The sequence below is a fragment of the Aquarana catesbeiana genome, linkage group LG07 (genome assembly GCF_042186555.1).
Source record: "Aquarana catesbeiana isolate 2022-GZ linkage group LG07, ASM4218655v1, whole genome shotgun sequence".
In the NCBI taxonomy this organism is placed as follows: domain Eukaryota; kingdom Metazoa; phylum Chordata; class Amphibia; order Anura; family Ranidae; genus Aquarana; species Aquarana catesbeiana.
In genome coordinates this window covers 17,237,582-17,250,075 of record NC_133330.1, presented here as the reverse complement: position 1 = coordinate 17,250,075, position 12,494 = coordinate 17,237,582, and positions in this window count along the sequence as shown.

Here is a 12,494-nt window from a genome sequence, read left to right as displayed (position 1 = left end):
AAAGGGGGGGTGAGAGAGCACCCCCCTCTCCTGAACTGTACCAGGCCACATGCCCTCAACATGGGGAGGGTGCTTTGGCGTCCCCCCCAAAACACCGTGTCCCCATGTTGATGGGGACAAGGGCCTCTTCCTCACAACCCTTGCCCGGTGGTTGTGGGGGTCTGCGGGCGGGGGGCTTATCGGAATCTGGAAGTCCATGTCCTTGATAACACCCTGGAGTAGGGGCGAAATGCATTAACACACTTCCCGAACCACTGATATCATTTCTGCCCTCCGTGGAAGGCACGCCGACCAGCGGCGCACCTGGAGCTCCATGCTGATACCTGTTGTGTTTTGGTCTTCTGTAAGTAGTGCCTAGCCAGCGCAAATTTACCTGATCATACAGTACTTCACTATCGGTTCCTTCTCTGTTTTCCACATGATTATGATCCGTCAACTTCCAACACTTATGGAAGTACAGCACAGTCAGGAGCTCCAGAGAAAACGTTTTGTCTCCCAACTGCTCCTATTGAATCCCAGCTTTTCTGACCCCAGACTGCAAAGCTGTGGGTCCTTGCAATTTGGTGAGTGGGGTCACAACAGGGGAGCGTGGCACACGGCACCGTTCTGATTGTGGAGCACCAGCAACAATATTGGAGCACTTATGCACTTTTTGAGCACTTTTTGAGCAAGTAGCACTTTATTCATAGAATCTTTCATGCAACATGGGGACAAGGTGTTTTGGGGGGGACGCCAAAGCACCCTCTCCATGTTGAGGGCATGTGGCCTGGTACGATTCAGGAGGGGGGGGGGCGCTCCTGCCAGGTTGCGTTCTCGGATAAGGGTCTGGTATGAATTTTGGGGGGGACCCCCACACCATTTTTTTTTTAAATGTTGGCGTGGGGTTTCCCTTAAAATCAATACCAGACCTGAAAGGCCTGGTATGGATTTTGGGGGGGACCCTCACGCCATTTAAAAAAAAAAAAATTTGGTGCAGGGTTCCCCTTAATATCCATACCAGACACAAAGGGCCTGATAATAGACTGGAGGGGGGAACTCACGCCGTTTTTTTCAATGATTTGTACAGTATGTATATTGCCGGGATCCGGCAAGACATTACAGCCGCGAGCAGTTTTAAATTACATTTTGTCCTTTAGAAATTAAATTTAGCTGCTCTCATTCATTACACTGTGTATGCAGCCTTCTATAGTGTGGGACGTGGACTTAGCCCCCTGAGCCATGATTGGCCAAAGGCACCCTGCCTTTGGCCAATCATGGCTCTCACAGCAGAGCGTGCTGTGATTGGCCAAAGCATGTAGATCAGGTGCATGCTTTGGCCAATCAGCAGCCGTCAATGCACTGCGATCTCGCATTATGGGGGGGCGTTCCACGGGCGCTCGAATTTCCCGTGAACGCCCCATAATGTTCTAAATTCGGCAAATGGGCAAACTTACATTGGACTCAAACATCGGGCTCATCCCTAATAGTCAGCGGGTGGTAATATCCTGGATGCCTTGTGTCAGGGTGTGCTGCCACCTGCTGGCAATATTAGAGATGAGAGTTTGTCAAGGGGTGGTCATATCTTAGGTGCCATATATGGGGGTGTGCTGCCACCTGCTGGTTATATTGGAGATGAAGGTCAGTTGATTGGTAGTGATATCCCCATGTGTGAAGGGTTTACTGCCACCTGCTGGTTATATTGGTAAGGATAGTCAGTCAGTGGGTGGTAATATTTTTGATGCATTGTGTCAGGGTGTGCTGCCACCTGCTGGTTATATTGGAGATAACAGTCTGTCAATGGGTGTTGATATCTTAGGTACCATATATGGGGGTGTGCTGTCTGCCACCTTATGGTTACATTGGAGATGATGGTCAGCTTGTAACAGTGATATCCTGGCTCCATATATGGAGAGTCGCTTCCACCTGCTGGTTATATTGGAGATGACAATCGGCCAGTGGGTGGTGATATCCCGGGTACCATGTGTGGAGATGTGCTGTCACCTGCTGGTTACATTGGAGATGGCAGTCAGTCAGTGGAGGATATCATAGATGCCATTTGTATTTGGGGGGGGGGGGATATCGGTGCTGCCACCTCCTGGTTATATTGGAGATAAAGGTCAGTTGATTGGTGGTTATATCCTCATGTGCGGAGGTTTATTGCCACCTGCTGGTTAGATTGATGAGGATAGTCAGTCAATGGGTGGTAATATCCTGGATGCCTTGTGTCAGGGTGTGCTGCCACCTGCTGCTTATATTAGAGATGACAGTTTTTCAAGGGGTGGTGATATCTTAGGTGCCATATATGGTGATGTGCTGCCACCTGCTGGTTATATGGGAGATGACCGTCAGTCAGTAAGTGATGATTTCACGGGTACCATGTGTGGAGATCTGCTGCCACCTGCTGGTTATATTGGAGATGAAGGTCAGTTGGTTGGTGGTGATATCAACATTTGTGGAGGTTTATTGCCACCTGCTGATTATATTGGTGAGGATAGTCAGTCAGTGGGTAGTGATATCACGGGTACCATATGTGGGGATGTGCTGCCACCTGCTGGTTATATTGGGGATGACAGTCTGTCAGTGGGTGGTGATATCCCGGGTGCCATATGTGGTGATGTTCTGCGACGTGCTGGTTATATTGGAGATGACAGTCAGTCAGTGGATGATAATATCATAGATGCTATTTGTGGGGGTGTGCTGCCACCCCCTGGTTAAATTGGAGATGAAGGTCAGTTGGTTGGTAGTGATATCCCCATGTGTCGAGGTTTACTGCCACCTGCTGGTTATCTTGCTGAGGATAGTCAGTCAATGGGTGATAATATCCTGGATGCCTTGTGTCAGGGTGTGCTGCCACCTGCTGGTTATATTAGAGATGACAGTCCGTCAAGGGGTGGTGATATCTTAGGTGCCATATATGGGGGTGTGCTGCCATCTGCTGGTTATAATGGAGATGTTGGTCAGCTTATAAGAGTAATATCCTATTGCAATATATGAGGATGAGCTGCCACCTGCTGATTTTATTGGAGATGACAGTCAGTCAGTAAGTGGTGATATCCCGGGTACCATGTGTGGAGATGTGCTGCCACCTGCTGGTTATATTGGAGAGGACAGTCAGTCAGTGGACGATGATATCATAGATGTCATTTATGGGGGTGGTGCTGCCACCTCCTGGTTATATTGGAGATAAAGGTCAGTTGTTTGGTGGTTATATCAACATGGTTGGAGGTTTACTGCCACCTGCTGATTATATTGGTGAGGATAGTCAGTCAGTGGGTGGTAATATCCTTGTATGCCTTGTGTCAGGGTGTGCTGCCACCTGCTGGGGATATTGGAGATGATGGTCAGTTGGTTGATTGTGATATCCCATGTGCCATGTGTGTGGATATACTGCCACCTGCTGGATATATTGGATATGATAGTCAATCAGTGGGTGGTGATATCCCGGATGGCCAGTGTCAGTGTGTGCTGCCACCTCCTGTTTGTATTGGGGATGGCGGTCAGTCAGAGTGGTGGTGATATGTTGCATGCTATGTGTGGGGGGTGTGCTACATAGCATTCAAACGAATAGAGAAGCACTGCAACCGCATGTCATGCACGCAGTTGTGGTTTGTTAGTTTGGCAATCATGAGGTTAAAACAGTAGGTGAGGAGGCATCAGATTGCCTCCTCCCCGACTGTAAATCGCCCCTGAAAAGCGATCGCTTTTCAGAGGATTAGCAGTTCTTAATCTAACCTAAGTAAGACAAATTATAGAAAAAAAAAGTACACTTTTTATTCATAGTATAATAACTTTTTTTTTTTTTTGAACAGACACATTTATTTCTTTTTTGCCACACAGATGTGAACGGGCCCCGAAGCTGTGAAAATGAAAGCTAGAAGCTGATTGGTCACCATGCACAGCTGCTCCAGTTTTGATAAATTCCCCTTAGAGGAAATGTAATAATGTCTGTGCGCCATCACCCCTAAATGGGCGGGGCCAGGTCACATGAAGTCCCCCATTTACATATATATATATATATATACACAGCTCAGCCTGATTTATGGTTTGGGGGGTGTAACAGGGGGAAAGAGGAGATCCTCTTTGCCCCCCAATGGGGAAATTCCCCTCATTTCCTCTCCTGGGGGGGGTCACACAGTCATGTGAACTCACACATATGGCTGGCCAACCAATCAGAGGTTCTTCTTTGCACGATGTCGTCACCCCACATGACCCCCATCCCCCGATCCTGGAGCGAACTTTAGGTAAATTATGAAAGCGGTCCTGGTGGTTGGATTTCAAGTTCGAGTTCTTTCACACTGAAAGCGCCGGCCGTCAGCGTTAAAGCGCTGCTCGTTTTAGTTTAGTTTTTTGCGCCGCTTTTCGTCCGCTAGCGGTGCGCTTTTAACCCCCCCCCCAAAAAAAAGTTTTAGGCGCTTTGAAAGCACTGCCCATTCATTCCAAAGGGCAGGGGATTTTTGGGAGCGCTAAATACAGCGCTCCCAACTAGACATGTGCAATTCGTTTAGTTCCGAATTCGTTTTTTAACGAATTTTGACAAATTCGTTAACCGCTTCAGCCCCGGAAGATTTTACCCCCTTCCTGACCAGAGCACTTTTTGCGGTCCGGCACTGCGTCGCTTTAACCGACAATTGCGTGGTCGTGGCTCCCAACAGAATTGATGTCCTTTTTTCCCCACAAATAGAGCTTTCTTTTGGTGGTATTTGATCACCTCTGCGGTTTTTATTTTTTGCGCTATAAACAAAAAAATAGCAACAATTTTGAAAAAAAACGCATTTTTTTTTACTATAATAAATATCCCCCCCCCCCCCCCCAAAAAAAACCATTTTTTTTTCCTCAGTTGAGGCCGATACGTATTCTTCTGCATATTTTTGTTTAAAAAAAAATCGCAATAAGCGATTATTGATTGGTTTGCGCAAAAGTTATAGCGTTTACAAAATAGGGGATAGTTTTATGGCATTTTTATTAATATTTTTTTTTTTTACTAGTAATGGCGGCGATCTGCGATTTTTATTGTGACTGCGACATTATGGCGGACACATCGGACATTTTTGACACATTTTTGGGACCATTGTCATTTATACAGTGATCAGTGCTATAAAAATGCACTGATTACTGTATAAATGACACTGGCAGTGAAGGGGTTAACCACTAGGGGGCAGGGAGGGGTTAAGTCAGTACTAGGGAGGTGTTCTACCTGTAGGGGGATGGGCTAGCTGTGACACGTCACTGATTTCTGCTCCCGATGACAGGGAGCAGAGATCAGTGACAATGTCACTAGGAAGAATGGGGAAATGCTTGTTTACATCAGGATCTCCCCGTTCGTCCTCTCCGTGAGGCGACCGCGGGTGTCCCTGCGGTGATCGAGTCCGCGGAACCCGCGACCCGACTCACAGAGCTCCTGGCCGGCGTGCACACAATGGCACGGCGGGGAATTCAAATGGGACTTACAGGTACGCCCATTTGCCCAGCCGTGCCATTCTGCCGACGTACATCGGCGTGCGCCGGTCAGGAAGTTACGATTTTTCGATTTTCGAATTTCGAATTTACGAATTTTCAAATTTCCGAATTTTCCAAAATTCGAAATTTCAGAAATTGGAAAATTTGACATTTCAGAAATTCGAAATTTCGGAAATTGGAAATTTCAGAAATTGGAAAATTTCGGAAATTGGTAATTTCGGAAATTCTAAATTAGAAAAGTTCTAAATTAGGAAATTCGAAAATTCAAACATTTGGAAATTTAAAAAATAAGACTGAAAATCTGAACATTCAAAAGAATGAAAATGTGAAATAATAAGTAACTAATAATAAATATTAAATTATTATTTAATAATTTAATTATTAATTTCCTTTCAAATTTGGCTCTTAGTGAACGTAACGAATACGAATTTATCTGAAGTTACGAATTATCTGAAATAACGAATGCCGCATCTAAACGAATGGAACGTAACGATCTAATAATAATAAATAACAATAATAATAATAAAACCTTTTTATTATTATTATTTATTATTAATTTGTTCCATTCCATTTGTTTAGATGCAGCATTCGTTATTTCTGATAATTCGCAACTTCAGATAAATTCGTATCCGTTACCTTAACAAACAGCCAAATTTGAAAGGAAATTCCAATAACTATAATTTAATAGTTAGTTTTTATTAGTTAGTTATTGTTTCAAATTTTACCAATTTTCTTTCTTTTTTTCAGCTTTTTGAATCTCTGAATTTCCGAATTTTCAAATTCCAAAAATTCGAAAATTCGAAATTCGTAAATTTGAAAATTCGGAAGTTCAAAATTCGGAAATTCGGAAATTCGGAAATTCGAAAATTCGAAAATTCACAAATTTGAAAATCCGAATTTTCGCATTTCCCAATTCCTAATTTCCTAAAAAAGCAAAAAAAAGAATGAAACGAAAACAAACAAATTTTTTGTCAGTGCACATGTCTACTTCCAACCCGCCCCAAAGATGCTGCCTGCAGGACTTTTCGGAACGTCCCGCAAGTGCACCACCCCGGTGTGAAAAGACACACTTGAATGAATGAGAGGCAGTTTTAGAGCCCTTTCACACCGAGCCGCCCATAGCGTCGGCGGTAAAACGCATTTCGGCCGCTAGCGGGGCGCTTTTACCCCCCGCTAGCGGCCGAGAAAGGGTTAAAAATGCAATAGCGGCGTTTTGCTGGCGGTATCCCAGCGCTGCCCCATTGATTTCAATGGGGAGCAGCGGTGGAGGAGCGGTAAACACACCGCTCCAAAGAAGCTGCTGGCAGGACTTTTCCTGACGTCCTGCCAGCGCAGCGCTCCGGTGTGGAAGCCCTCGGGGTTTTCACACTGGACACAATGGAGCAGCTGTTTGAGGGCGGATTGCAGGCGCTATTTTTAACGCTATAGGGCCTGCAAAACGCCCTCGGTGTGAAAGGGGTCTTAAGGCGTTTAGCAGAAACGATTTCCAGCGCTAAAGCGCCTAAAAACCGGCTCAATGTGAAGGGGTCTTAGAATGGAGAGATGTATAACACAATCACAAATGAGAATTAAAGAGGAGTTCCGCCGATGTCGACACCCCAGACGATTTTCCTATCGGCTCTCGGGCGCTGCCGCCGCAATTCGTGGTCAGGGAACCCGGCACACAAGCCTTTCGCGCTGCACTTTCTAACTGGCCCCGGCGGCGGCGGAGGAAGGAGGCCGAGGTCGCTGCATCGCAGTCTCCCGGAAGTGGGGAAGGGTACCTGTCAAAAACAGGTACCCGCTCCCCCCCCCCTCCCCCCGAAAGGTACCAAATGTGGCTCCGGAGGGGGGGGGGGAGGAGGCAGATAAGCGGAGCTTCCACTTTTGGCTGGAACTCCCCTTTAAAGTTGGACCTGTCAGTCACTGTACAAGTCTCCATGATTAAATCCCAATGTACGGGGACAGGATCGTTTTACAGAACAGCTCAATCTTTGAGGCTCCATACACACTGTTTTTTTTAAAGTGATTATAAAGGATCGTGTTTTGTTTTTTTAAATAACAAACATGTCATACTTACCTCTAGTGTGCAGCTCGTTTTTGCAACCTCCTCTTCTGGGGTCCCCCGGCGGCTCTCACGCCTCTTCCCATCACATAACCCCCTAGGAGAAGCATTCTCCCGAGGGGGTTACCTTGCGGGCGCGCTCCCAAGTCCAGCATTTGCGTCTACAGACACAAAATACGGACTCGGCCCCGCCCTACTCGTCATTGGATTTGATTGACAGCAGCGGGAGCCAATGGCTGCGCTACTATCAATCTATCCAATCCAGAGTCGGGGCCCCCCGTGAAGACAGGGACAGCGCGTGTCCCCGCCCGAAGAGATGAAGGGGCTCAGGTAAGTAAAACGGGGGGGGGGGGTGACTGTCAGGTGTTTTTTCACCTTAGAGCTGCACGATTAATTAAGAATCGTTATTGCGATTTTTTTTCCCTGTTGCGATCTTGACAAAGTATTTCCCGATTCTTTCTATGTAGAGAATTCTCTCTGCTCTGCTAAAGCCGACAGCCGTCAAAAGAAAGGGAAAAAAAAAAGGTCTGCCAAGAAACACAACATTCTTTAGCAGTGGAACTTAAGTATAAACATTGTAACAATTTGTCCTTTAGCTCAAAGGAATAGACTTCGGTGTGTAAATGAGGGAAGTTTAACCACTTAAACACTAAACCTTTTTCTGACATTTGTTGGTTTCAAGTTAAAATAATTTTTTTTGCTAGAAAATTACTTAGAACCCCCAAACATTATATACATTTTTTTTAGTAGAGACCCTAGAGGATAAAATGGCGGTTGTTGCAATATTTTATGTCTCACTGTATTTGCGCAGCGGTTGTTCAAATGCAATTTTTTTGGAAAAAATTATACTTTAATGAATTTAAAAAAAAAACTTTTTTTGTATAATGTGAAAGATTTTACGCCGCGAGAATCGTGATCTTTTTATTCTAAGCAAAAAAATTGTGATTCTCACTTTGGCCAGAATCGTGCAGCTGTAGGATGCATTAAGGTGAAAAAACACAAAGGTTTTTACCATACAGAGTATGAACAGCGATCTGTTATCTTCCGTGTGCAGTCCCCATCCCCCTTCAGTTAGAACACCCCTTTAACCGCTTCCCGACCAGCCACCGCAGTTGAACTGCGGCAGAATGGCACGGCTTGGCGAAACTACGTTATGTAACCTCGCTTCGCCCTGTGGCCACCAGTGGGGCGCCCCCGCTCGTCCCCCCCTCCCGAGCCAATGCGAGTGCCCGGCGGCCTCGATCACCACTGGGCTCCCGCGATCACCGCTGAGACAAAGTCATTCGAGAAAGTCCTGGACAGCCGCACTCAAATTGATATGTTGCCTTTATTAAATAAAAGTCATAAAAGATACATGCCACAGCGGAAAAATGCAGGAAAGCTGACGCGTTTCACACTGTAGTCAATACTTAATCAAAGCTATGATTAAGCACTGACTACAGTGTGAAACGCGTCAGCTTTCCTGTATTTTTCCGCTGCGGCATGTATCTTTTATGACTTTTATTTAATAAAGGCAACATATCAATTTGAGTGCGGCTGCCCAGGACTTTCTCTAATTACTTCGTTGTACAAGCATTGCCGGCACCTGTTGCTTCCAGCATGGAGGAGATGCTTGTTTTCGATCGGCTTTCCTAGAGCGGTGATAATTTTCTCTTTCTACTACTGCTGGATCGCCGCTGAGACACGGAGAACCAGGAGCTGTGTGTGTAAACACACAGTTTCCGGTTCTCTGAGGGGAGAAGTGACAGCGATCTGTTATCTTCCCTGCGCAGTCCCCATCCCCCTTCAGTTAGAACACACACTAGGACACACATTAACCCCTTCACTGCCAGTGACATTTTTACAGTAATCAATGCATTTTTAATCGCACTGATCGCTGTATTAATGCCAATGGTCCCAAAAAATGTGTTAAAAATTGTCTGACGTGTCCGCCATAATGTCGCAATCGCGATAAAAAAAAAAGATTTCACGTCATGCAGAACTGTGGGGGTGGTATATGTGTTGCAATACATAGGAAGAATGAAACGCCCAATGTGGAAAAGGATACAAGAGCCCATATGGAAATGGATTCTCAAAACATCGCGTTTCACGTCATTTTGCTTTATGCCACAATAAAAAATCCAGCTTTGCTAAAATTTTGGGCCATAGAAAAATATAAATCGCATTGGAGGGGTTAGCAATAGGGTAAGAGAATTAAGCAAAAAAGAATCAAAATGGATATTTGACATGTGTACTCTCTCACCCATGGGATTAAACATAGACTTTGATTTAAATTGTTTTATATCAGATTTATGTTTTTTTATCTGCTTTAAATAAATATCCTTCTGTAATACTAGCCTAGTTTCGTAGGAGATTGTGATTAGAACTTGATGTAATAATAAGGTTCACCACCGGAGGGAGTTTTCTGTCTTAGCTCCATTGTAAGGCCTCATGCACACTGGACGTTTTTACAGCAGCTGTTTTTGGCTGTAGACGTTTTTTTTTTTCTACAGTCAGTAAACTCTCCATCATGTTATCCTTTGTGTCCATGCACACATAGGCTGTTATCAGCAGGTTTGGGGAGTAACGTTTTTGAGTGGTAAAAAAAAAACAAAACTAGTGGGTTCTGAGAGACGTTTTTCAGCTGTAAAAACGCTCCAACGCTGAATAAACGCTGATAAACGTCGATAAACGCTCAAAAACGTTGTTCACCGGTGGTTTTTAACGTTTTTGATTGATAAATTTTTTTTTTTTAAAACGCTAACGCGGAAAAACACTAAAAAGCACTAATAAACGCTAAAAACGCTATTGCAAAAACGTTGAAAAAAGCTGAAAAAAGTTGAAAAAACTCACTGCAAAGCTACTGGCGTTTTTATAACAGTATTTTAACGTCCAGTGTGTGAAAACGCTCTAACGCTGATAATCGCTGATAGACGTCGATAAACGCTCAAAAACGTTGTTCACCAGCGTTTTTTTTAACGTTTTTGATTGAAAAAAAATTTTAAAAAACGCTAACGCAGAAAAACGCTAAAAAACGCTAATAAACGCTAAAAACGCTATTGCAAAAATGTTGAAAAAAGTTGAAAAAAGTTAAAAAACTCACTGCAAAGCTACTGTCGTTTTTATAACGTTATTTTAACGTCCAGTGTGTAAAAACGCTCTAACGCTGATAAACGCTGATGGACGTCGATAAACGCTCAAAAACGTTGCTCACCAGCGTTTTTTTAACGTTTTTGATTGAAATTTTTTTTTAAAAAAAACGCTAATAAGCGCTAAAAACGCTATTGCAAAAACGTTGAAAAAAGCTGAAAAAAGTTGAAAAAAGTTAAAAAACTCACTGCAAAGCTACTGGCGTTTTTATAACGTTATTTATAACGTCCAGTGTGCATGAGGCCTTAGTTTTAGGTCTCGGTTTTTAAAGTGGTGTTCCACCCCAAAAAAAAAAATCATGAATGTTCCTAAAAAAAATTAAAAAAAAAACATTTTGTAAAATTTTTTTTTTTTTTACCCACCTCTAAATGTCTGTTGCTAGGGGGTCCCTCGTAGTCTGCCTCCTTCTGCGCCTGGGCTCTTGACGTCACTTCCCCCTCGGCGCAGGAAGGGCTCAGCTCTGCCCCCTCCCTCTTGTCAATCATCTGGGACACATGACAGGTCCCAGATGATTGCGCGGCCAATCACGGCGTGGGGCGCCGCTCGCGCAGTGGGTGCCCGGCTGTCAAGCCACAGCCGGACGCCCGCAGTTACAATGCCGGCGCCGCCCAGCGGAGGAGGGGGAGACGAGCGGGGCATCGATCCCCCGCTTCGCTGGACCCCGGGACAGGTAAGTGTCCGATTATTAAAAGTCAGCAGCTGCAGTATTTGTAGCTGCTGACTTTTTTTTTTTTGTTATAATGGGAATTCCTCTTTAACTTGTTTTAACTTGTTTTTAAATGTCTTTTAATGAATAGGTTTTATATGTATATTAAAATGGTATCTTTTATATTTAACACTGCCATGTAAATCAGGTGCAGAACGCATATAATGGCACGATGATGCATTGAACTCCCGTGTCACTATGGCAACCGGCGCGCACACTGTGCTATAAATACTAAGCAAGTCCGTCACATGGTCACCCTTGAAAAAGTCACGTGTCTAGTGACGCAACGCGTCGGTAGGAGCCAGTGCTGTGTGTGTGTACTGTCGGCGTATGAGGTGCATTGAATTGTATGCAACTGACCTTATTCATATGCGATCTACTCCGCGGGAAAATGTGAGTGTATATTGCTCTAACCACACGGGATATCTTATGTTATACCATCTGCGCAATGGCTCTTTTTTCTTCTTTTCGAGTACTGCGGGAACACAGCGAGGCTTGTATTCAATCCAGCGTATGTGAAAAAAGCAGCTGGAACTCTGATTTGACCATCTGTCATTGTGGTCACATATTGAGGCTTGATAATTACTCACGTGTGAATTAATCAGAAAAGACTCGGATTTTATTATTGGAATTATTGTGGGATGATATATTTTATGTTGGTGTCTGCGTCACACTTTACCGTGGAATTATTTTATTTGGTGTCTGCGCTACACTTTTTTCACCGGTCACATTAGACATTGTGTTTGAAGTACAGTGGAACCTCGAATTCCAAGCCTAATCCGTTCCAGGAGTACGCTCATAATCCAAAGTACTCGCATATCAAAGCGAGTTTTCCCATTGAAGTCAATGGGATGCAATACCGCATGCGGCCAGAGGCGGGGGGGGCGCCGGAGAGCCTCCGAAACGGCCGAAAAGGCCCCGAGGACACTTCGGCGGACCTCGGCAAAACCTCGGAAAGACTTCCTACCCGAGATTTGCCGAGGTCAGCCGCGCTGTACTCGGGGCCTTTCCAAACGGCGCCGATCGGCGACCTTTTTCAGCAGAAGCCATTGGCTCCCGCTGCTGTCAATCAAATCCGATGATGCGAGAGCCAGGGGGCGGGGCCGAGTCCTGCTGCCGGACGCAGCAGCAGGACACGGGAGGAGCGCGCCCGCACGGGTGCCCCCAGGGAGAGAGGCT